The sequence below is a fragment of the Lissotriton vulgaris genome, unplaced genomic scaffold, assembly GCF_964263255.1.
Source record: "Lissotriton vulgaris unplaced genomic scaffold, aLisVul1.2 SCAFFOLD_904, whole genome shotgun sequence".
Classification (NCBI taxonomy): Eukaryota; Metazoa; Chordata; class Amphibia; order Caudata; family Salamandridae; genus Lissotriton; species Lissotriton vulgaris.
Genome location: NW_028249865.1, coordinates 226,737 through 252,055, shown reverse-complemented (window position 1 = coordinate 252,055; position 25,319 = coordinate 226,737). Strand labels below are relative to the sequence as shown.

Genomic DNA, 25,319 nt, shown 5'->3' with positions numbered 1-25,319 from the left:
AGCCGGGCCCCGTCTCCTTATCCCCTGTAGCACTAGCCCTCGCTTGATCTTATCCCCCAGGCCCCTCACGTTCCAGGACATGACAATCAGTGAGTTCTTCGTGGTTGGGCTATCTGTTGCAGCCATTGCTAGACTCCCAATCAGACCTCCCTGTGCCCCGAGTGTGCCAGTAGTTCTTGGTTACATAGAACATGCCTAGATACTTAAGTGTGCATAAAACATAAACTTGTAGGACCAACCGGTCCCATAGAAAAAACTTTTTCAACTCTTCCCCCCTCCCTGCCCCCCTGCTACACGGACTTAAAACTGCCCGCCCCCCCAACTTAGCAGAGTGCATATCCCATCCCCAAACCAGTGTACTTGCGCGTTGGGGTGAGGGACTCTCCGCAGCCGGCAGTCTCTCATTCACACCCCCGGAGGCCCTTCACCCAGTGTCCAATGGCGGGAAGCGCGTCACAGCTTTATAGTCTTAATACTGAAGTATAAATGAATTGTCCCCAAGCTTTCATTGTTCCTCAGTCTCGTCCACGCCGCCCTCAGCTCCCAAAGAGTCATTGTTGTCCGGCCTCCCGCCGGAGGCCTGCGAGTCTCTGCGATGGCCGTCGGCCCGATCCTTTCTGGAGCGATTCGTCCGTCTGTGGTTCTGACCCGGTCGCCATCCCTCGAGCCATTCTTGCACATTTTCGGGGCAGTCGAAGAACCAGGTTTTGTTCTCCGCTACCACCCGCAGTCTTGCGGGGAATAACATGGAATACGGCAATTCCCTGGCCCTCAGTTCCTTTTTCACGTCGAAAAACGTGCGTCGCCGACGGGCGACTTCCGCGGTATAGTCGGGGAAGATGGCAATGGTGGCGTTCTGGATCTTGAGGGGAGGGGAGGACCTGGCTGCCTGTAGGATTGTGTCCCGGTCACGGAAGTTAAACAGACGTGCCACTATGGGTCGCGGGTTAGCCCCAGGCTTCGGCTGGCCACCCGGGACTCGATGGGCCCTCTCCACCGAAAAGAAGTTGGACAGTCCCTTTGGCTTTAATTCGTTGGTGATCAGGTTTTCTACAAAGAGATCCATCGCCTTCACGCCTTCCGATTCCGGTACCCCTATAATGCGGATATTGTTGCGCCTGGAACGCCCTTCCTGCTCATCCAGCTTCTCCCTGAGCATTCTATTGTCCTGCGCCATCTTCCCCATTTCTCGCTGGAGTTCCGCGACGTCTTCCACCAGTGATTTTGTGATCACCTCCATACTCTTAACCTTCTCCGACATTTTGTGGAGGTCTGCTCTAAGTAGGGTGACGTCCGTGGAGATTCCTCCAACAGTTGTTTGCAGTTGTGCCAATGCTACCATAACGTCGTCCAGCGTGGCCTTTTTCCCCCCTGGGGAGTCGGCTGTTTTACCGGTCTGTTCCTTCCCTGCCGGGGATCCGGTGGGCTTGTCGGAGGTGAAGCGATCTATGCGGGTCTGTGTGACGCCGCCCTTAGGGCCTTTCCCCGCCATGTCGCCGAAGGTTGTGCTCCTCGTGCCCCTACGCGCCAGGATGTAGGGATCAGTGCAGGCCCCCAGACCAGTCCGGTATAGCAGCGAACAGGTCGGGCGAGCTTCTTCGGGGCGGGAGGTGCTCCGTAGGTCGCCAAGTGCGTAGCGACAATCAGGTCACAAGATGGCGGGTACTCACTCCGTTGTCGATGCCCAGGCTCCCGGCACCTGGACACCTTGAGAGACGGAGCTGACAAGGGTACCCCCCAGGCCTTGGTACTATTAGATCTGTCGGCCGCCTTCGACACGGTGGACCATAACATCCTTCTCCACCGTGTCGAACAGGCCGGCATCCAGGGCCTGGCGCTGGCATGGGTCAAATCCTTCCTCACTGGGAGATCTCAGACCCTCAGCCTAGGCACATTCAGGGCTCCTAGGGAGCACCTGCCTTGTGGGGTCCCCCAGGGCTCCTCTTTATCCCCCCTTCTCTTTAATCTCTATCTTCGTCCTCTTCTCTTTTCCCTGAGGCAGTGGGACGTCACCGTCTTTAATTACGCGGACGACCTGCAACTCATCTTTTCTTTAAACTCTCCCTCTGCTATTCCCAATTTCCAGGCAGTCATGTCCCATATCCTTCAGTGGATGTGTCAGAACCAGCTTAAACTGAACCCAGGAAAGACGGAGCTCCTCCTTCCTGGTAGGAGCGCTGCCCACTGGGGTCCACATTTCTGGCCGGCAGAACTTGGCCCCCCTCCTATCCCGGTGGCCTCGGTGAAAAGCCTCGGGGTCACCATTGACGCTGGGCTATCTCTCGGGCCTCAGGTGGGGACGGTGGTCTCCTCCTGCATGTTCCAGCTGCGCAGGATTAGGAAGGTGGCTTACCTCCTCACCCCCGATGCTCTGTTGCAAGTTATCATGGCCCTCGTCCTCTCCCGCCTGGATTTTTCGAATTCCATCTATCATGGTTTGCCTAAATGTTCCATCTATAGGCTGCAAATCATTCAAAACCAGGCGGCGAGACTGGCCCTCGGGATACCAAAATGGCAGTCTGCCAAACCCCTTCTCATCAAATTGCACTGGCTCCCTGTTAGCCTAAGGGCAGCCTTCAAGCTTGGCTGCCTTATTTTTAAGTCTCTCTCTGGCTCCTGCCCCGCTTTCCTGAAATCCCTCATTCGGCCCTACTGTCCTTCACGTAACCTCAGATCATCACACTTACACCTCTTGGTTGTCCCCTCCATAAAACTCTGCAGATCTGGTGGTCGGAGATTCGCCTACCTTGGCCCCAAATTTTGGAACTCCCTTCCTCTCCCAGTTAGGATCTCTAACACTCTCATCCAATTCCGTAAATCATTAAAAACCTGGCTTTTTCCACAATCTAGCTAAAGTCCCTCTGTTCCTTTCAGCATCCAATCAGCGCCAGGAAACTCACGGTGACAGTGCGCTTTATAAGCACCCCCTTAACATAACATAACATAACATAACACCTTAGGAGATGACCTCCGATGCTGTCAGGGTTCCAGCGATCCCTCCCTTGGGCACTGCTTCCTTGATTTGCCTGAGCCGCCGTCTCCGACCTCCTGAGGTGTGGTCGAATTGTTGAGGCCACCGCCGCGCGGGTCCTTCCGGTCCAAGTTCTCCGGGCAGAATGCACTTCCGGCGGGGTGAAAAGCCAAGGAAGATCCCGGCTCTGGAGGTGTTGGCAGGCCGGTCGGAGGCTTCGACGTATCTTTGGCTACGGACGTCGGATTTTCTCGCTGCTTGTCGCTGCTCACTCCGCCCGGTCCTGGGATCCGGTGCCTGCCTTTGGGGCTTGAGGTTGTAACGGATTTTGTGTCGGATCGACGAAGAGGCCGCTTCAGCCGCGGAGCTCGTCCCTTATGCTGCCGCCATGATCGGCTGCTAGCCACGCCCCCCCTCCACTCGTTTTTTTGTGCCCTTCTGCTCTCCGTGCCACTCGTTTTTACCTCATTTCTGTGCCCCTTTTACCTTCTGTTCCACTTGTTCTTTGTGCTTTTTTGCCTTCTGTGCCACTCGTTTTTCCCTCGATTTTGTGCCCCTTTTTCTTCTGTTACCTTCGTTGTCCCTCACCGCCCTCGATGCTGCGTCCCCACCCCCCTGACTGCCCACTGCCCATTCGCTGCCCCCGCCTCCTGCCTCCCGGCTTCTCCTCCCTCCCACCTCCCCATATATGCCGGCTGCTGCGCGGCCGCACCGTTGGCGCGCCAAAGGCGTGCCTAAGGCAAGCCTGTCTGCGCCTGTCCGCGCCCAGTGCCAGAACGCCTGGCCCCCGCACCTGCCACGACGACTGCCGCCACTACGACACCAGCACTCTGCACACTCTCAACTCCTCACTGAGCCACACCTGCTTAAAGGCCACCCCGAAATGCACACACAACCCCTTCACCTGCCAGAACTGCAGCTACACCAGCCTCAGAGCCGACAAACCACCCACCAAGAAAGACCCCAACCACCTCTGATGCATACTACTGAACACCCGCTCTGCACGCAAGCATTCCGTCAAGCTCTGGGACCTGCTCGACACAACATCCCCGGACGTCGCTTTCCTGACAGAGACCTGGTTTAACGACTCCTCCGCACCCGACATCGCCATAGCCATCTCAGACGACTACAAGATCACCCACAGAGACGGCACCAATGGAGTCGGAGAAGGAATCGCCATCGTCCACAAGAACAGCATCAGGGTCTCGACTAGCACCGCCGACTCGCTCAGCATTGCCGAACACATGCATTTCCAGATCCACACAGACCCTAACTCCACCCTCAGAGGAACCCTCGTCTACCAACCACCCGGACCCTGCCCCCAGTTCAGCGACTCCATCGCTGACTTGATCAGCACGCACGCCATGACCTCCACCGATTACATCCTCCTCGGAGACCTGAACTTTCACCGTGAGAACAACAACAACAACAACTCCACAACCCTGATCGATAACCTCGCCAACCTCGGACTGAAGCAACTCGTTACAACGCCCACCCACTCCGCCGGCCACACGCTCGACCCCGTCTTCTCCTCAAGCCCGCACGTCTCCATCAGCCACACCACCGAACTCCTCTTGACCGACCACGGCTGCATCCACTTCACCTTCCAGAAATCCACCACACAGCACCGTACCCAGCAGATCACCCAAGACCAACTACACGCAAACTTCGCTCTCAGCCCACCCACCAAACCCTCCAACACTGATGATGCTGCCCACAGCCTCAGAGGCTGGATCGGGGACTGCGCCAACACCCTTGCCCCGCTGAAGAATTCCCCCCACAGAGACACCAACAAGAGGGCCAGCTGGTTCACCCCAGAACTCCTAGCCTCCAAGCAAGCCTGCCAGAAACTAGAGAAGAAATGGCACAGTGAACAAACTCCTGCCAGCCACTCAGCACACAAGGACGCCATCCGCAACCACCACCACCTCATCAGGGTGGCCAAGAGGACCTCCTTCAAAGACCCCCTCAACAACAACGCACATAATAGCAAGGAGCTCTTCAACATCGTGAAGGAACTCTCCAACTCTAGCTCCAACACCAACGACATCCCGCCGTCGCAAGCCCTGTGCGACTCCCACCTTCTTCCACCGCAAGATAGCAGACATCCACGACAGCTTCAACACCCAGACAGCCCCAACAGACAGCAACACAACAGACCCTCCGCACACCATCGACCACGACCCCCTGCTAGCCTGGGCCAGCGTGAGCATCGATGACACCATCAAGACCTTTCGCACAATCCACTCCGGCTCTCTGTCAGACCCATTCCCGCACCACACCTTCAACAGAGCAAGCAGCTCCATCGCACCCCACCTGTGCAACGTCATCAATCTCTCCCTTGAGACCGTGACCTTCCCAGAGATCTGGAAACACGCCGAGATCAACGCCCTACTCAAAAAACCTAAGGCAGACCCAAGAGACCTCAAGAACTTCCGGCCCATCTCTCTGCTCCCCTTTCCGGCCAAGGTCATCGAGAAAACTGTCAACAGACAGCTAACCCGCTACCTCAAAGAACACAGAATCCTGGACCCTTCCCAGTTAGGGTTCCGCAGCAACCACAGCACCGAGACTGCCCTCATCGCCGCCACCGATGACATCAGGACCCTGCTGGACAACGGTAAGACCACAGCACTCATCCTCCTAGACCTCTCTGCCGCCTTCAACACCGTCTGCCACCGCACACTACACGCACACCTCTTTGCCGTAGGGATCCGAGACAAGGGTCTGGATTGGACCACCTCCTTCCTCTCCGGCAGAACCCAGAGCGTCCGCCTCCCCCCATTCTGTTCCAAAGACACCGAGATCATCTGCGGCATACCCCAGGGATCCTCAATCAGCCCGACGCTGTTCAACATTTACATGGCCCTGCTCGCACACGTAGCCTGACAGCATGACCTCAACATAATCTCCTATGCCGATGACACTCAGCTGATCCTCTCCCTCACCAAGGACCCCATCACCACCAAAGCCAACCTCCACAAAGGAATGAAGGCCGTCGCCGACTGGATGAAGACCAGCCTTCTGAAGCTGAACTAGGACAAGACGGAGGTCCTCATCCTCGGCTCCAACCCTTCAGCCTGAGACGACTCCTGGTGGCCGACGGCACTGGGTGCAGCCCCGACACCCACCGACCATGCACGCAACCTGGGAAGCATCCTCGACTCAACGCTCTCAATGACCAAGGAAATCAATGCCGTCTCCTCCCCCTGCTTCAACACCCTCCACATGCTCCACAAGATCTACAGATGGATCCCAACAGATACAAGAAAGACAGTCAGCCAGGCCCTCGTCAGCAGCAGACTCGACTACGGAAACGTCATATACACGGGAGCCCCGACCAAGCTCATCAAACGACTACAACGTATCCAAAACGCCTCGCCACGACTGATCCTCGACATACTACGCCACGGCAACATCACCCCTCACCTAAGAAATCTGCACCGGCTCCCCGTCAACAAGAGGATATCCTTCAAGCTCCTCACCCACGCACACAAGGCACTCCACAAGACCGGCCCAGCCTACCTTCTCCTTCTACATCCTCCAACCGCCAGCTACGCTCCGCCGACCTCTCACTCGCCACCGTCCTGCGCATCCAAAGAACAACCACCGGTGGGAGATCCTTCTCCTACCTCGCCGCCAAGACATGGAACACCCTCCCACTGAGCCTACGACAGACCCAAGACCTGCTGACCTTCAGGAGGATACTCAAGACCTGGCTGTTCAATCAGTAGCGCCTCCCCCCACCCCAGCGCCTTGAGACCCTCGCGGGTATGTAGTGTGCTTTACAAATGATTGGTTGATTGATTGCTATAAAATTCTGGATAAAAACAATTGTTGCATATAAAGAAATTATAATAGATCTAAAGGAGGAAAGAAAAGAAAGTATTAATATATGTTTATGTTTAGGGGTTTTATAAAGCGCAAAGCTGCCCAGGGGCTTCTCAGCACTGTGAAGTGGATGATATCAGGTGGATCAGAGGGTTATCAGGGGAACAATGCCTTTAAGTTTTTTCCTGAAACCTATTTCATCCATGAGCAATCTAAATTCTTTGGGTATGGAGTCCCACAGCTTTGGCACAAGGTGCGTTAACGATCTTCCTCCCCATCTGGTTCACTTTATCCTTGTGGTCTTGAAGAGGCGATCTGAGGAGGATAATAGAGATCTTTCGGGCACATATGGGGTGAGGAGTGCTCTGAGAAGGAATAGACCTTTGCAGTTCATGGCTTTGTGTTCTATACATAACAATTTAAATTTGATCCTGGCCTGGATCGGCAGCCAGTGGAGTCGTCTCAGTGCTGATTTCGCCGATTCATGCCTGGGTATACCTCTGAATACCCTGGCTGCTGCGGTTTGGACAACCTATAGTCTGTTCACCACGTATATGGGTGATCCCAAATAAAGGGAGTTCCAGTAATCCAATTATGAGACAACCAAGGACTGTATAACTGTTCTCCTGGTCTGTTCGGGGATAAGACCTAGAATTTGGCGAAGCATATGTAGTATTTCGAAGCAAGTGGCAGCAAATTTCCTTACTTGTATTTCCGTGGAGAGATTGTGGTCCAGCCACATTCCCAGATTCTTTATGGAATTCTTGTGGATGGGTGGACTTCCCAGACCTTTTTACCAGCTAATGGTGACTCGTGGCACAGAGTTATTTCCCAGATACATCAGTTCCGTTTTGCCGCCATTCAGTTTTAACCTACAGCACGACAACTTGGTTATAGTTTGATTTAGGACACTCTGCCACTGAGACTACCAATTGGATATCATCTGCATAGGATACGATTGATAGACCGAATTCCTGGACAATCTCATCCAGAGGTGGCATGTAGAGAGTGAATAGTGTGGGACTAAGGGGGTGGAGCCCTGTGGTACTCCGCATGTGATCACTAGAGTATCTGAGAGATGTCCGCATTCTGTTATCTGGCAGGATCTCTCTTTTAGGAATGACACTATCCAGCTAAGGGCAATGTCCCGGATAACTGCTTTCTCCAGCCTGTCAATAATATAGATCAGAGACGTAAAAGAAAGAACCTCGAACAAAAATAGAAAAAATATAATGACTCAGGTCTTCAATATAATAGCTATAATATGGAGACAGAGAAAATTAAATAAACAAAATCATTATAATGTAAACATCTCGGGGTGGTTTGGTAACTTCTAACAATGGATGATGATGAGCAAAATTACATGCAGACTTGTTTACAAATGTGGTTGCAGGAGACAATATACTATCTCGTTTAATAAAGAGGGATAATGGGGAAACATAGGCTCAGGCTCCTCAGTGATTGTAATACACACTATAACACCAAGCTTGAAATTAAAGTTGTGTAGATTGCTTCAAATTTTTTGTAATTTGTTGGAAGGCAACTGCTAATAAAAAGTCTACTATAGCAGTATTACATGCAAGGGTGGACCAGTGGTCTGAAAGGGTACCCCCAAAAATATTTGTAGGGGAAAATGGAAAATTTGTGTAGAAAATAATATTTATTTACAATCAAACTTTTAACCAGAATTGGTAAGTATTAGGACAAGAAAAAAGAATGTGGTATAAATCAGCAGCTGTAGCATTACAAGACCAGCCGTATGACTAAACCTCTGGATTCATTTTGTGTAAGATATATGGGGTGATCATGAGTTTATCATATAGGAAAAAGAGAGTTAGTATCCCTTTGTTCTGGAAATTTATTGAGAAATGTATATATTACAGAGGCATTAGGGTGAATGGCTAAAATAGGAAGAATGGTTTTATGTGGTAACACAGGAGTAGTTGTTGAAAAGGAAGATATGTTGGTAGAAACTATTTGGATCTATGTTGTAAATATGTCCTAATATGATTGTGGAAGGTTATACAGTATTTCTGCTGCTGGAAAGAAAAGAATCATTTGAACAGAGTTGATGTACCCAAAGTAAGCCTGTATCTCTCCAGGAGTTTAAAAAATAGGCTTATCGTTGAAATTTATAAGATCATTATGCCAAATTGAAGATTGAAGAAAATACGTGAAAAGAAAATAGGTTTCAGAAGCTTATAAGTAATGTTATAGATAGGAGGTGATAGATAACGAGATTTGTGAGTAAATGAAAGAAATTCTTGAAACAAAAAGGGAGAGAGAAAGGAAAGTTCAATATCTTTTCAAAGGGGAGAAGAATCTGGAGGCGAGTCAAATAAGCATAGAGAGACCTGCTTAAGGAAATATGCTGCATGATAAGACTGGAAGTCACCTCAATTAAGTTTATTGCACTTGAGTCTAAGAAGAGACATACAAGGTCTTTTATGATTCCATAAAAAGAAGAAAGAATAGAATACATTTCCTTTAAAAAGTAAGCAGGAATAGTAATGGGAATAGCAGATATTGTATAAGAACAATTGGTGCAAGCATCATTTTAATAGTATCAAGTCTACCCCACCAGGATAAATAGAGAGGTTGCCATTATGCAGTTGAAGTGGATAAAACAGCAAGAACCGCATTCATATTTAGGGTTAGAGTTTGTTTAATCGAAAGTGGAAACCAGAGTTCTAAATATTTAATTTTGTGGGGGTTCAAAGCAAAGTTAGAAAGGGAGATATCTTGTGTATGACAAAAAACATTGAGAGGAAAGGTTTCACATTTATCATTATTGAACTTGTAACCACAGTGTTGAAAAGGATTTAACTTCCATAAGAAAGGCAGGAAGAGAAGATTCAGGTTTAGATAAAAATAGGAGAATATCGTCAGCATAAACACTCAGTTTAATATGTGAATTTCCATATTAAAAATCAAGAATATTAGTGTTTTGCCTAAGTTTTGTAATAATAAAAAGGCTCCAACGCGAGAATAAAAAGAAGCGGCGATAGAGGGCAACCTTGTTGGACTCCTGTCTTTAAATAGAATGAAGGGGAAATAAGACCATTCACATAAATAAAAGCTGTAGGAGCAGTATATAATAGGGAGATAAAACAAATACGTTTATAGCTAAAACCGAACCAAGAAAGTGTGTGAAAAATAAATGACCAATCCATACTATTAAAAGCTTTTTCTGCGTTCAAGGAGATGGCTGCTAATGAGTGGGAATATTCATTACATTTATTCAATATATTGAAGAAAATTCTGGTATTGTCAAAAATACTTTTTCCATTAATAAAACCTGACTGCTCTTTGCCAATATGTGAAGGTCAAAGTGGATCTAATCGAACAGCAAGAATTTTAGCAACAAGTTTATAGTCAGAATTAACTAAAGAAATTGGTCTGTAGTTCTTACATAAATGTGGATCCATACCATCCTTATGAATAAGACAAATAAGCGCTTCTTGAAAAGTGCCATTAAAAGCTTTAGATGAAATGAAATGAGACAACAGAAGATGAAGTTTTGGACGTAAGAGTTTAGAAAAATGGGAATATAATACTCCAGGACAGGTCCAGGAGCTTTACCAGTTTTAATTGTTTTTAATGCTTGAGCGATATCTTTTGGGGAGAGATCTTTATCTAGTGAAACGTCTACCAGTTGGAAAACATTTCTGACTAGATAAAAGATGATGTTGTATATCAGCAGAATTTGAAACAGATTCAGGGGTATAATGGGTAGTATAATATGTTTTAAATTAATCCACAATTTCTTTATCTTTATATACATATGAGTATTTTATTTCCAGCATAGAATCAATTTCTGTGCATTGTTTTTTTTAATTTTAAGATATGTGGCAAGCAATTTACCTGCCTTGTTTTGGCTACCATATTAACAGGCACTATCTTTATGAAGGTAGGACGAAGTGTTCTCGATGGACTGCTTGTTATATTTTAATTTTTCTGTAATAAGTTTATCCAGATAAGATATAGAGTTTGTGACGTTATTAAGTGCTTCTAATAATTTAATCTGTTTGAGAGTGTCAAGTGCTTTTTGAGAGTTTAATTTCCTTTTTTTTTTTTAGAAACGTAAGATAAAATAAAACCTCTAGCTGAGATTTTAAATGTATCCCATATTACATGAAAGGAAGATCAGAGGTCAAATTAAGGTTTAATATTTCAACAATAAAGGATTCAATGGTTGAGGTAAAGATTGAGGCTGTTATTAAGGAGGTGTTGATCTTCTATTACCTATGTGAGGGGGAGTAGTTCTAAGTCTAAAATTATTGGGATATGGTCAGAGATCAATATAGAGCCAATATCTATGTGTATAATGGTGCACAGACAAAATATCGACTCCAAAATATCGAATGGACAAAATATCGAGTTAAAAATATCGATAATAATAAAATATCGATAACAAAAATATCGTTGGTCAAAATATCGATTAAAATAATGATAAAAAATATTGAGTACAAAAATATCGACAAAATATATATAAATAGTCAAAGTAAAAAATTTCAATAATATGTAGAAAAAAGGTTAAAAAAATAAAAAAAGTATTAATAGTAATATAAATTGTAGTTAATGTTTAGGAGCGGGATGTTGGGTTAATAGGGGATAAGGGTGGGGAGTAATTTAATAATAATTAATTAATTAATATATGTTTGTAAATATTTTTCATTAATAATTAATTGGTAATTATTTAATATTAATTATTTAATTAATTAATATAATTTTGTACATATTTTTAATTAGTAATTAATTGGTAATTAAATAATATTAATTAGTTAATTACATTAATTAGAGTAATTTATTTTTATATATAATTTTTAGTTATTGTTAATTAATTATTTGGGAAAAAATAATATTAATTATTAAATTAAATTAATTACAGCTAATGTGCTAATATATTTACTTTATTGTTATTGTTAATTAATAATTAATTGGTAATTAAATAATATTAATTACTTTTGGGTAAAGGAGTATTTTTAGGGTTCAGGGTCAGTTTTCAGTTTTTGGGTAAAGGGTATTTTTAGGGTTCAGGGTCAGTTTTCAGTTTTTGGGTAAAGGGTATTTTTAGGGTTCAGGGTCAGTTTTCAGTTTTTGGGGAAAGGGGTATTTTTAGGGTTCAGGGTCAGTTTTCAGTTTTTGGGTAAAGGGGTATTTTTAGGGTTCAGGGTCAGTTTTCAGTTTTTGGGTAAAGGGGTATTTTTAGGGTTCAGGGTCAGTTTTCAGTTTTTGGGTAAAGGGTATTTTTAGGGTTCAGGGTCAGTTTTCAGTTTTTTGTTAAAGGGGTATTTTTAGGGTTCAGGGTCAGTTTTCAGTTTTTGGGTAAAGGGGTATTTTTAGGGTTCAGGGTCAGTTTTGGGTTTTTGGGTAAAGGGGTATTTTTAGGGTTCAGGGTAAGTTTTCCCTACTGTTGCACCCACTGGAGTGGGAATAGTATTTTAACCCCTACGCTATCCAACGCTTTCCCTACGCTAGCCCTCTTTGGAGTGGGAATAGTATTTTTTACACTTCTGGTATCGTACGGTAATATAATAGTATCTTATTTAATTATAGTATGTTACTATATATATATGTTTTAACAAATAAGATTGTAAAACATTTTTTTTATTATTTTCATTTATTATTTAATTATTATAAGTTAATGTAAGTATTTTTAAGTATATTTTAGTAATTAAATTTTAATATTAATTTAATTTAACACTGTTTTTAATAAAGTCGATATTTTTTACAACTATGTTATTGTAAACAATATTTTGTACTCAATATTTTTGTACTTACCTGTTTGTAGATACAAACTCGATATTTTGACTGTCGATATTTTGTCCACGATATTTTTGCAAGTCGATATTTTGTCCCTCGATATTATTTCAGTGATCCGTGTATAATGTGCTGTGTCAATGATTTAAAGATTTAAATGATCTATACGAGATAAGGAGAAATGGGTAGGAGAGAAAAAAGTATATTCTCGCAACTGTGGGTTTCATAACCTCCTAGAGTCAACAAGAGATCTTTGGTTGATTAGTATGGTAAATTGCTGATTCCATAAAAAGGGAACAAAAGTTCCTTGAGAGGCACGATCTATATAGGGGTCAAAAACTAGGATACAATCACCACCAAAAATTAAATATTGTGTAGGAATAGACATCAATTTAACAGAGATAGTTGGCCAAACATTATTGTCAATTATGGTAGTTGCATCAACATTTTAGTTGCATCAACATTTAACAAAGAGATAGGAATATTATCAATTTTAAGATGCACAATCATCCAACGACCATCGTCATCTGCTTCTTTAGAAAGAACAGTAGCATTGAGTTTTTTATGTCAAAGAGTAATAACTCCATTCCTTTTCCCCAAACTAGGAGAGGAAAAAACAGTTACCATCCATTGTCGCTTAAGTTTTAAAATGTCTGAAGACACAACATAGGTTTTTTCTAGAAATTCAATATCTGACTTAAGGTTAGCCTGGTGGGAGAGTACTCTTTGCCGTTTAATGGGCGAACCCAAACCTTTAACATTCCAAGAAATAACATGGAACGTCATTTAACAAAAGTTAAAAGATAAATTATATACATAATATTGTTTCAAGGGTAAAATCGTATACCAAGAAATGCCCATGAGCTTATTTAGAAGATAAATAAGAAAAGAAGATAGAAATGAAGTGTAAAGAAGAAGAAAGCAAAGAGACAAAAGAGAAAGAAAGTAAGGAGAGAAGAGAAGATATGGAGAATCGATAGATAAATTGAACAAAATGACATACGAAAACATAAATATGGGTCAAGGGTGGTGAGGCCACAAGGGGAAGATGGAATAGATAACTGGATCCCCAGTGCAGGTGAGGAGGGAAGACAACCATCCAAACGGATGAAAAAGGGCAAGGATCGAGAGACGGAACAGCACCTAACATATAACGAAAAAAGAAAATGAAAAAACAAAACCTATTATTCAAGACATTTCATAAACAGTTGTAAAATTGAGCATATGAATACAGTTTCACATCAATAAAGAATATTAATTAGAAGACATCCTCGCTACTTCTATAGCTTCTTCCTTGCAATTGTCGAGAAATCGCTGTAATAAAACAGGATCTTTATACAAAGTAGTTTTGTTTCGATATGTCACTTTATAAGACAAGGGTGAAGCAATCCAAATCTAGCATTAACGTAGTGTTGGTCGCCTAGCTAGAAACTCTTTCTCTTATCTACTGTCGCTTTAGCATAATCCTGGGAGAAAAACAAAAGGGGAACCCTGTCATAAGATATGGAGTTTTGTTTTAACTGCTTGGAAAATTTTCTGCAAATCGGTATATTCCAAAAAGTACAAAATAACTCCTCTCGGTTTTTGGGAAGAAGATATCAAACGTGGATTATGAGCTAGTCAATGAGCTCTTTGAATATTCAGCTGTGGTGTTTCAGGTAACTCAAGAATGGTTGATCCAATTCAATTTGAAAGCTTTTATTCGGTTAAATAATTCAACCATATAAGCAGTCCAGTCATAAAAAGACAATCTACAATAAAATAAAAAAATATATAACAGTGGGACTAAAAGTGCAATACATCAGAATTCGTAAACATGTTGGTACAGATACAAAAGTGAATATTACAAAAGTGCAAGTGCGTGTTATACATGGGAGTCCAAGCATTTACTGGGGCATATTGTCCTAATTCAAAAGTGCAAATGCATTTAAGTACATGATAGCCTTAAAAACATACAGTCAAATGTCAATAATCATAGATTTCCTAATACTAATGGATTTCAGTAGAAATGTAGCTAAATTAAAGAACAATCGTGGGTTATCCAATCTGAGAAGCAAATTCATGGCATCTGTAGTAGATCTAATTTTATAGTGTAAAAAGAATGGTTTAGATAAAATTTCCTAAGATGGGAATAAAAAGTACAAAATAATAACATATAGCAGCAGCTTTGTCGTGAAACTCCATCACATGGCCAAGCGTGAGCAGAACACTGTTTCATAATTGGAAAATTAACAAGATGATGTACAATACCCAATCTTAAACGTGTCAACACAAATCGGTGCGAGGTTCTTGTCTGGTAAGTTTGGAAACCCTCTTTAAGATCCAATTGCAGATACAAAAGAAGGGTTGATCTAATCTCAGCTCTAGCAACAGAGGCAGTACACCCAGGGTCCGATTGGATATCACAATTGAATAAAAATGTAAACCAATAAATAATGTAGTTAAGCCAGGGTATTCTTAAACAGTTCTCCAATTTTAGACAGTCCCGTATTATAGATAGAGTAAATAATGTTTCCTCTTTTGACCATATAGATTTCCATAAAAGGAGAGGTCGTGTTGAAGCCAGGTCTGAAATATATTTAATGCCCACCTCACGATGAATCAGTTCCGTGGAGGCCGATGTAGGGACACAAAGCAGACGTTTTAAAAAACGAGTTTTCGGTTTCTTGTAATATATTACCCTGCAAGTGGCCCCAAACAACTGCCCCATAAAGAACCGTGGTGATGCAGCAAATCTCATAAATTGTCAGCATATCTTTGATGCGTTGGTTGCCCAATTTGGCCGCAAATCTAAAAATACCATTTATATTTCTAAGCATCTTAGAACAGGCATTTTCCTGTTCCTGGGCCCATGACCTATTTCCTGCAAATGTAATGCCCAAAAACCAGAATGTCTTGACTATCTCAACCTTGGAACCTTCAATAAAATAAGAGCTAGATGTTATAGGGTTCCTGCCGCAAGCCATAACAAAAGTTTTTGATTTATTAATTAAAAGTTTTCTTTGGGTGATAAAAACTGTAAAATTATCAATAAGATGCTGTAACCCAATAGGGGTGCGGGAGAGTAAAACCGCATCATCGGCGTATAAAAGGATTGGGGCAGGCTTCTGATCCACCCTAGGGGCATCCGACTCAAACAGTTTCAGGGCTGCGTCAACTTCATTGATAAACAATGAAAAAAGTAATGGAGCTAGGACGCAGCCCTGACGGATGCCTCTTTTAACTTTAAAAAGAGGGGTGTATTCGCCTAAATGACCGTACCGCACCTTACTTGACAGCTCCCCATATAATCTGGCCAGGAAATATATTATGTCTTTGGGGGTTGATACAAAAGACTGAAAGGAGACATGGTTGGATCCTTCAAGTCCTTCAGGTAAGCCATAAATGCGAAGGTTGTTTAATCTATTGCGGGTTTCAACGTTCTCTACTTTCTTTGTAAGATAAGAAATTTCCCATCTGCATTGGGAGGATTTGTTGAATAGCTGTCTGTATAGATTCCACCTGTTTTTCCATTTGAGTTACTATGTTATGATAGCAGACTACTTATCATTGAGATGTTGAAGACTCTCATTGGCTTCCTCCCCATTGGGTTTAGGAGCTCATAATGTAACTAAAGTAACTAAAGTAATCTAACTTAAGTAATCTACTAAGTAATCTAACTTCCTAAAGTAACTCTAAAGATATTGGCGGGCAGATTTAACAGGTGAGGGAGGGTCTTTTATGACCTGCTTGTCAATAACATTGCTGTTGTAGTATTCAGCTTAGTTGACTTCTTACTAGATCGAAATGATTGACGCAGATACTCCTGAATTAGAGAGTGATATTATATGATCTGAATTCTCAACGACATTTTGCAGTACTGAAAAAGTGTTTGCGTCCAGCAAAGTGAAAGACTTGGGGTTCGATTTTGATGTAATTAGCAAAGGATCCAAACGGGATTCGGATTAAGCGAATCCGATTTGGAGCCTTTGTTTCTGACCGAATCGTCCACCCTTCCGGACAACCAAGCACGATGAAAGAAGGCCATCCAGGCTGACGGAACTCATTCGGAGCTGAATCAAGCAGCTCAATGGGTTTCCAAGCGAGTACGATGACCGATTCTGACAGCCGTACCCACTTGGTTTTGCCGAGACGTAAAAGCTGTGGTCCTCCAAATCATTCGAGGGTCGAGGGTGGGTACCCATGCGTCCCCATGGGTCCCCCCTTCCCATGCATGTAGTGTGGCGGGCACCATGAGGTGCCCGACACAGGGTGCACGCTTTACCCCACCCACCCTTTTTTTCAATATGTGCCTGTGTTCACGTTGGGTACACAGTCTCCCATTGAATTCAGTGGGAGTCCAACTGAACTGAGTCTGTAAACATACGGACACATCGTAATCGGTCGGTGGGATTTCCCGAGTGCGATTTGTACGGAAAGCTTTCCGGAACAAACTTGTCCAGAAGGCTTTCCTAACAACTTTGAAATCGGACCCTAAGTCTGCGACAAAGAATTAACAGCACGTCCTCTGACTGACTTAATTCTCCCCATATACTTAGGAGGTAAATAGCAATGATTAATTCTCTAGGCAGGGATAAACAAGAAGTCATCAACAGTAATTAACTTTGTAATGTTGAAAAAGAACAACTGGTAGATATAAATATGTGAAGCAGCGAAAGAAACATGTTAAGGCAATGATAATTGCTTTCAAGATTATAGGCTCATATTTTAAACTGTGTTGATTCCTGTCCTAAAAAGAAGAAAAGGAATAGTTCTTTAAAATGTGACTATTCTGTGGTAATTCAAATTATTATTGGAATAAGTCTCTGGTACAGAATGCCTTCACAATGAATCCGACACAAGCTCTGAACACTGGTCATACCTTGTTTAATTAGGCAGCACTGCCGGAGTACAAAATGTCGGGAGCTATTCCCGTCAGAGAGCCCCGCCACACATATGAAAACAATAACACAGTACTAACCACTTACCATGACATGGTAGAATGTCGGATAGAGGCAGGAGACCTTCTGACTTCTACACCACATATCTTATTGGGTGCAGGAGCGCTGTGTACGCATGGAGGGAAGCTGTCTTCCTGAATCATTGCGGAGCGCTGTCAGCCCGGCATATCTTTGTCGGCGCCAAGCCACGCCTTCCAGAGTTTCGATCTTTCAGAAAAAGGAGCTGGGTCGATCAAAAGTGCAAAGTCAGTGCAGATCACTGTAAAAACAGATGCAGTGTCTTCAAAACCAATGCAGTGTATTCCCCTACCCTTCACAATAAGCTTACTTTTAAAGCAGAGGAAGAGATTACACTATAGTGATCCCATATTGTCCCATGGCTCCGAATCATGCAGTAATATTGTTTCAGGTTCCTGCAGAAGCTAAGTGGTTTCTTATCGTAGACTTGTGTTAAGTATTTTTTCTTGACTTTGTTGTTAGGGATGGTTGGCTACTGTCATCAGTGGATTCCAAACTTTTCCCTGATTGCAAGGCCTATACAGAGGCTTTCTCACAGTTATGTGAGAGGCCTGGCACCTTGGAGCAATGGGTGCATGCAAGCCCTCCTTGAGCTCACGCACAGTTTGTGTAGCACACCTGCTCTAGGTATACCAGATTAAGAAAAAGCTTTTTATTTACTTTGTAATGAAAAAGAAGGGTGAACAATTTCTTTTTTGAATCATCAACATGGAGGAGGAAATCAGCACATTCAATATTGTTCTGCTACATTAGACCCAGTGGCTGCGACTCTCCTGAGGTGCATGATGAGCATTGCAACAACTTCTGTGACAATTGTTCAAAGTGAGATGATTGTGATGGGATACACAATTATTAATAGTTACACATTCAGTTAAGTCATTGCTGACCCACACACACACACTCAACATCTTGCAAACAGTCACCAACTAGGGTGCTCATTTACAAAGAATTGGCATATGGCAGCCCCGCAAGTCATTTTGGTGCACTGCCCTATGCCAATTTGAAAGGCAGGAATGCACCGTATTTAGAAGGCGCATTCCTGTCTTTTCTGCTGGCCCACAATTTGCAGGCAGGCACCAATGCAGGAACCCTTGCAACATGGTGCAAGGGTGTCTGTTGATGGCACAATTGTTTTTGTGCAAGAATGGGCCCCTTCCTGCACTAAAACAATCACAAGAGGTGTTTTCCTCATTCAATGTCTGTTGCAGAATGCAACACATGTGAAAAGGGAAAAAGGGAGAAGAAATGTAAACATTTCTCCGTGTCATACCTCCTCTAAGAAGCGCAAGGTTTTGGCACTGCCCCAGGTTTAAGTGACATTGTAAATCGGGGTCAAAGTCCATGGGTGTTTCATGGGAACACCAACCGCAAAGCCCATTGAACGCTTCTTTGACGCAGTGTAAGGCAAGTGATGCATTGCCTTAATGAATATCTACAAGGCCAGGTAAAGCCACGCAAAGAGTCTTTTCATGGCCTCATACATATGGGTCTGCGCACTGCACCTCCGGAGCATCACAAACGTGGCGCTCATTGGCAGAAATTAACTCCTAGGGGCTGTAAATAAGCCCCTAAGTATGAACAGATTTTTCTGGCAGCAGAGAACATTTCAATTAAATGGTGCAATACCCTGAATCATGTAACATTCCTGTCATTGCCAAGAAGGAGCTTAGGTATCCAGCTGAAGATAGTTTTGAGCCTGCATTGAACTTTATAAACTGAACTGCTGTAGCTACCTGCACCAACATACTTTTTTAGGCATTTACTTTTATGATTAATGGCGTTATGTTTAAAAGATTTGGGAGTTGCAAACCAGGCGCAAACAAGTTTGCGACCGCTAAAACCTGTTATCGGTACATTCAAAGGAGTAATTGTTATGCATTTCATAATTTTGCGATGCAGACGAAATATTTACCATTTGCATTTTTGCAATGTCAAATAGGAATTTTTACTTAGTGATTCAGTATTCGTATGTTCAAAACATTTGCAATTTGCAATTAGTCACAAAACAGGCTTTGTGGTAACCAGGTGCACATCATAACAAGCATTGGCATAGCCAATAGGTCTCGCTTTTGGGACCTTCTAAGTATTTAGTTATGCAGCACAATATCATTGGTGCAACAACATCAACTGTTGCATGGCTAAAGACTAGTAACATTAGTAAAATATGGATGCTAAAATAAAGAGAGCAAAGAATCCCATACGACTAAAAAATAGAGGCTAAGAAAAATCATATTTCATTAAAATAAAACTTAAACTATGGTCTCTTAAACTACGGTCTTGTTTGAAGTCACTGTGATCCAGTGCCAAATTCCTCCACTCATAAACATGTTTGCCATTGAATATTCAGGAATTGATATTCATGGAATATTCAGATGTTAACAGTGTCTATTAAAGTGCATTTGCTTTTCTGGCTTCTGCTTCAGATTGATAGATATGTTGATGCTTAGCTAAATTATTGTTTATTAAAAGATTTAAATCTATTAAATATGATGCTCGTGAATTTGCAAACTGAGCTATCTCAGACGTAATGCGGGTATTAAACCCTCTGTGAAATATCCCATTTTTACTTTTTTTAGAAACATTGGTTTAAGGATAGTTTGCGTGCTAAATTGATTAGCTTCTATAGATGCAGAATCTAAAATGATGGGTTGCAGTGGTATTGTTCCTTCAACCAAAAGTAGTGTGAAGCAAGATGTCTCAGCGAGTTAAACACTTGACTCAGTCTTCCATGCTTCAGGTGTCGCTACAAAAACGACCATTAAATAGGGGAAGCAACAGAGATCAGGAGTAGTTACAGATGGCAGAAATGCATTATCTATCGCTTTATTAAAGATATCAGTCATTACATCTTTGCCGTGGCCACATCAGAACTAGCCAAATTAGTAACAAACTGTTGTCAAATGTTTGAAAATAGAAATCAGGAGCCTGCCTGGGTGCACTTAAGGACATGGAGTGATAGTTAGCAAATCCTGCATTTTGTCGTTAGTAAGGTGAACTTCATGCTCAAGGGCACAACTTACCTCTGGCATGCAAAGGTCATTACAAGTTTTAACAGATGCAGGATAGAAGGCCCTTTCAGTATCACTATAAATCGTAAATAAATCCTAAATCATACCATCTTATATAGCGCCCTTCACTGTAAGGTCTCAAGGCGCTTGCTTTGGGAACCCGTCCTGGCTTTTCCCTGCGAGATAACCCCTACTGGGCAACCCCAAGGTGAAAGCCAGGCATCCCATCGCGGTGGGGCCATAGTGGAGATTAAGCAAGCTATTGCCCAGAGTTGCAGAGTGTGAACCCATGATTCGAGTAGGCACCGAGGCAAGAATTATCGAGTCCGTGGACATTTTGAACTCAAGACCCTGCTGCGTCGGGTATTGAACCCTGGTCCCGGGTCTGACCTCTGCGTCCGGGTCTGCCTCCTCTAACCGCTGAGCCGCACTTCTATATCGTAGAATTAATATTTTGGGAACAAAGGTAGATCAGAAATATCAGAAGAGGTTTACAAGCGGTTGGGCTGGTGCAGCAAGGGATTGTACGCATGTATATTACACTGACTCTAACTAGCTCTATACAGGAAGCAGGTTAACCTTTCGTCTATAGCATTACTAGGCGAATTAAACAATACTTGTTACCCAACATTTAAAAACTGCAGATATGTAAATTATACTCCACTCCCATTAACGTGTCAGCATAAAGAATACTCTACCACTAAGAGCAGGGAGAGTGAGGCTGCACTGACAGAAGCGAAACCAGAAAGCTTATCAAGCGTGTCGGAAAAGACAGAATAAGAGAGACAGTCTATACTTCAAGCACCAAAGCGAACACGCTTACAGAATGTCACCCGTCCTTACCGGACAGCGAGAGAGCACTTCTAGCCAGAGGAAACATGACTACACAGAGAGCAGGGACACTGGGTGCACTTCCCACTATAGTACCCTTGAAAGGAGTGAAAAACAAAAGAGCCACTATCCTGTACCGGAAATTCCGGCAGTGGAAAACAGGCTGCCGTGGAAAGCGCCAGGTCCCATCTTCTAATCTGGCAGCTCTGTTGGAAACACGGAGATACTGGTGCATGAAAAGGAAAACAAACAATACATATGTCTCCGAAGGTCAAGCTAAGAACAGATACTGGTTGAGAGGAACCTGGTGAGAACCACAGGCCTCCTGCTGGTACTTGTTCTGTTACTGGTGGGATTTGGAACAGATGACTCTGGAAGGAGTTACCCCAAAGCGGCTCGTCCGCAGAATGAGCCTGGTCCCTCTTCGTGCTGCCGCCTTAGCTGAGGCTGGTAGTGGCTGCCCCCTAAATGAGCGAGTGATGGGCTGCACTGCTCCGACGCCTGAGGCTCCTTTCTCCCCCTGGGAGCGTTGTGTCAGATCTAGGCGGCCCGGTGAGTAACAGGCGACGTCTATGGAGTGGCAGTGAGTTTCTTGGGAGTGAGAGTTGGCAGGCGGCTCCTCGCGCAGTGCGCTCTGCACACGCCGCTGCTTGCTCCCAACAAGTGGTCACAACTGTCCCCACATATTTGAAAGTGAAACAGCGCACATTGCGCTCATTGTAAACTAGAAAGTCTTGTGAGACCCTGGCAAGATTGGTTTGCGTAACGAATGTCGCTCAGTGATACATTTTATGTGCGAACACTGGTATGTTGCATGAATTCTCACTGCGCTCACATAAAACAAGCATTGGCCGCGCGGCTGTAAAAGAAATGTGGCCGTGAAAGCGAAAGTGATCATGAAGACGCGGTCTGTGGTGGGGGAGGGGCAGAGTGAGGCATGCTGTAAAGGTGCAGAGAGGCAGAGAGAGGCACGCAAATGGGAGAGCGAGAGGAAAGCCAGATGGCTCCTCTGCTCATGCCTGCGCGCGTAACCGCACGCAGAATGCCACACAAAGAGCTGTGGTAGGACTTTTGAAACCCCTAACTGAATGTCTCGCAGAGCAATGCATGCGCTGGCTCAGGCGAGACCTAAAAATGGGCCCAGGATGCTCCATCTCCTTTCACAAAGGCTGCTTTGTATGCTGTGGTGAGGCAAAGGCACATTTTGGCTGTAGTACAGAGGCGAAGGCACAGGCAAGAGAGGATTTAAGGTCAGAGTTACATTCTTTGGCAAAACAGAGGAGGGAATTTATACAAAGTACAGGCTTACTAGTAGTGGTATTTTAGATTTAATGGATGAAATTAACCCTTTAATACAAAGAGACACACTTGGAGTGGAGGCCATTCCCTCAAACATTCATGTGCTGCACTCTATGCATCTCTGGTATCAGGGAGTTCCCATGCCATTGTGGCTGAGGCAAGAGGCATTTCACAGAGTTTGCTATTGTTTTGTAGGAATTTTCTCAAAGCCATGTTGCTAAAATTAATAGTTATATTGTGTTTCCTCATACACCAGTTGACCTACTAGACACCAAGGTTACATTTTTCAGAGTAACATATTCATCTCAAATAATTGGTTGCATTGAAGGAACAAACATTGTAATTTTCTCACCATGCAGTATGCACCAGACATAACATGCACAATCACAGAATGTTGTGCTATGTTGCAAAGTGTAGCAACACAAAGAGGCCTTCTTTTGGAGCTTTTAGAGGACAAAAGAAATGATGGTGATACGCCTCCATCTCGTGGACAGCCTCAAGATGATGGGTGCCAGCAGAGGTATTGATGGAAGGAATGTTAGAACACAACTCACTGATAACTGCGCTTAAAGCAAGTTTTTTTATTATTAACATTTTCTACTTGCACAAAGTAGTATTTGTAAATGTTAAACAATATTTATTTATGTTTTTTCACAGGTCATTGAAAAACAAAGTTATGTTTTCCTTTCAAGTAACGTTGTTACAGTGAAAATGTAGTTATAAACTTATCATGTGCAGATGTTGTGGTGTTGCGGTCTAGCTGCTTGTCACCCGGTAGTGACGTGAGCGGATATCCGGCGGCGGCCATTGTGTATTCAATTGGCGCGCGGATTCCGATGCCGGCAACAGCCCGTACCGGCGCTTCTGAAATAGAATTCAGAGTTAATATGTGGATGGTAGAATAAATACCCACCTCACACCAAAGGTGTCCTGGCATCATTTCTAGGCCTGGTGTGCCCTGTAACATTACAGATGTGTTTTTGATATAACTTGTATGGGACAAAAACACAGAGATAATGCTGCCTTCCTCTTTTTTTCAATTCATTCCTGTTGTTCTGTACATCTGGAGTTTATCTAGTACCGGATCTTAGAGAACCCTGATCTTGCACAAACTTCTCTGGCTTGAGGCCCTTGTTACTCTCTTCTAGTACATCTCCCTCAGCCCTTCTTCTATGTCTATTTTGCATTTTAACTGGCACATTACTTATTTTTTCTAGGCCTTTAGTAACATCACCACCAAAATGTCCTAGTTCTACTTGTAAATTCAGGGACCTTTGAGATAGAAGAATCTTAGTGGTAGCACGCCGATCTACTGATCTATCAAAACCTCACAGTCGATTAGTTAAAAGTGTTTGCTGACCTTGGCCATCACTACTGTCAGCATTCATTAATCCACATATTTTGGAAGTGGCCTTTGTTAATTCACTGATTGCTGTACATATAACCTTATGTGATTCACAAATGTGTATGAAACCAGGCGCCATTGGTTCCTCAATGGCATTTAATTTGGTTTCAAAAGACTACATTTTTCTTAGTTGCTGTTTTTGCATTTGCAGAATGCATTTCTCAATATTTTGAAAAGCTCAAGCAGATAGTAATTCATCTTATAAATTAAGAGACATTGCTACCAGGGGCCTTACATTAGCTCCACGATTTCCCAACAATCTGTTTTGCATAATGTGTCTTGTTGAAGGAGTAATATTTCTTATTATCTGTGTAGTTGGATATAATGGGCATCTTAAATGTCCTTGGGATTCATCTCGCATATCAGATGGTCCTTCTGTTTGTATATTGATGTTGAGGGTTTTGGCAGCAGATGTTTCAACCATCTCTGCATCATCAATAGTTTCCCTGTTGTCATCTTTATATTCAATACTCTCTGGATAACTTGTATTTTTTAGTAACATATACTGTCATGGTTTGATTTCTATACAGTGAAACGACATGATCTAAATAGCATTGGTGTGCAGCTAAGAAAACAAAAATATTGACATATTTTGAGAGTAATATATTGTTAGAAATTTTGTTAAGTATTGGACTATTGAAGAAATGAAAAATATATGTTTGCTAGAACTTATTGCTTTAATGTTGCATTATGGGATTTGTAGTTCTCATTTAGTTAATATTCTTAATGATAAGTTTAAACTGAAATTTACATTTAGAATCTTGTTGCACTCTATGTCTCACAAACTGAATAAACTGAATAAATATTATTAAATGATAACTACCACACCATTTTTTTTAATGTGACTTTCTACCCTGTGTTTGATGGAGGAACATTTGATGTGTCAATGACTGGAACTCCTGTCACTTCTTCTGGTACAAAGGTGCTTTCTATCATTTCCTCCTCGGATTTGCAGGGAGGACAGAAGAAGAACCACCTCCAGTATGTCAAAGATATTTCCCCCAAACGTTTGTCATAATTGAAGATGCATTCCTAAAAAAAACAACTCATATTCAACATCTGAAAGGACTTTTGTTTGCTCTCGCCAACATCCTTGCCTTTATCCTCATTGGACGTTGTAGCAACTCTCCAATACTCTCCTGGTCTACAGGGATGTGTGACTTCAAAGTGCTAATCAATCAATGTGAGAGTGGTAAAACTTTCTGGTTATGAGGTCATCAATTGCATTCTGTACAACATCCAGAATTTGCAAT

The 25,319-nt window shown here is 43.2% G+C and overlaps 1 protein-coding gene across 3 annotated transcripts in view; it reads left to right on the top strand.

Annotated features, from left to right (window-relative positions):
* Positions 1 to 25,319, top strand: part of LOC147663465 (membrane-spanning 4-domains subfamily A member 12-like) — a 124,005-nt gene that overhangs the window by 49,629 nt on the left and 49,057 nt on the right. The gene's annotated exons all lie outside the window — the stretch shown is intronic.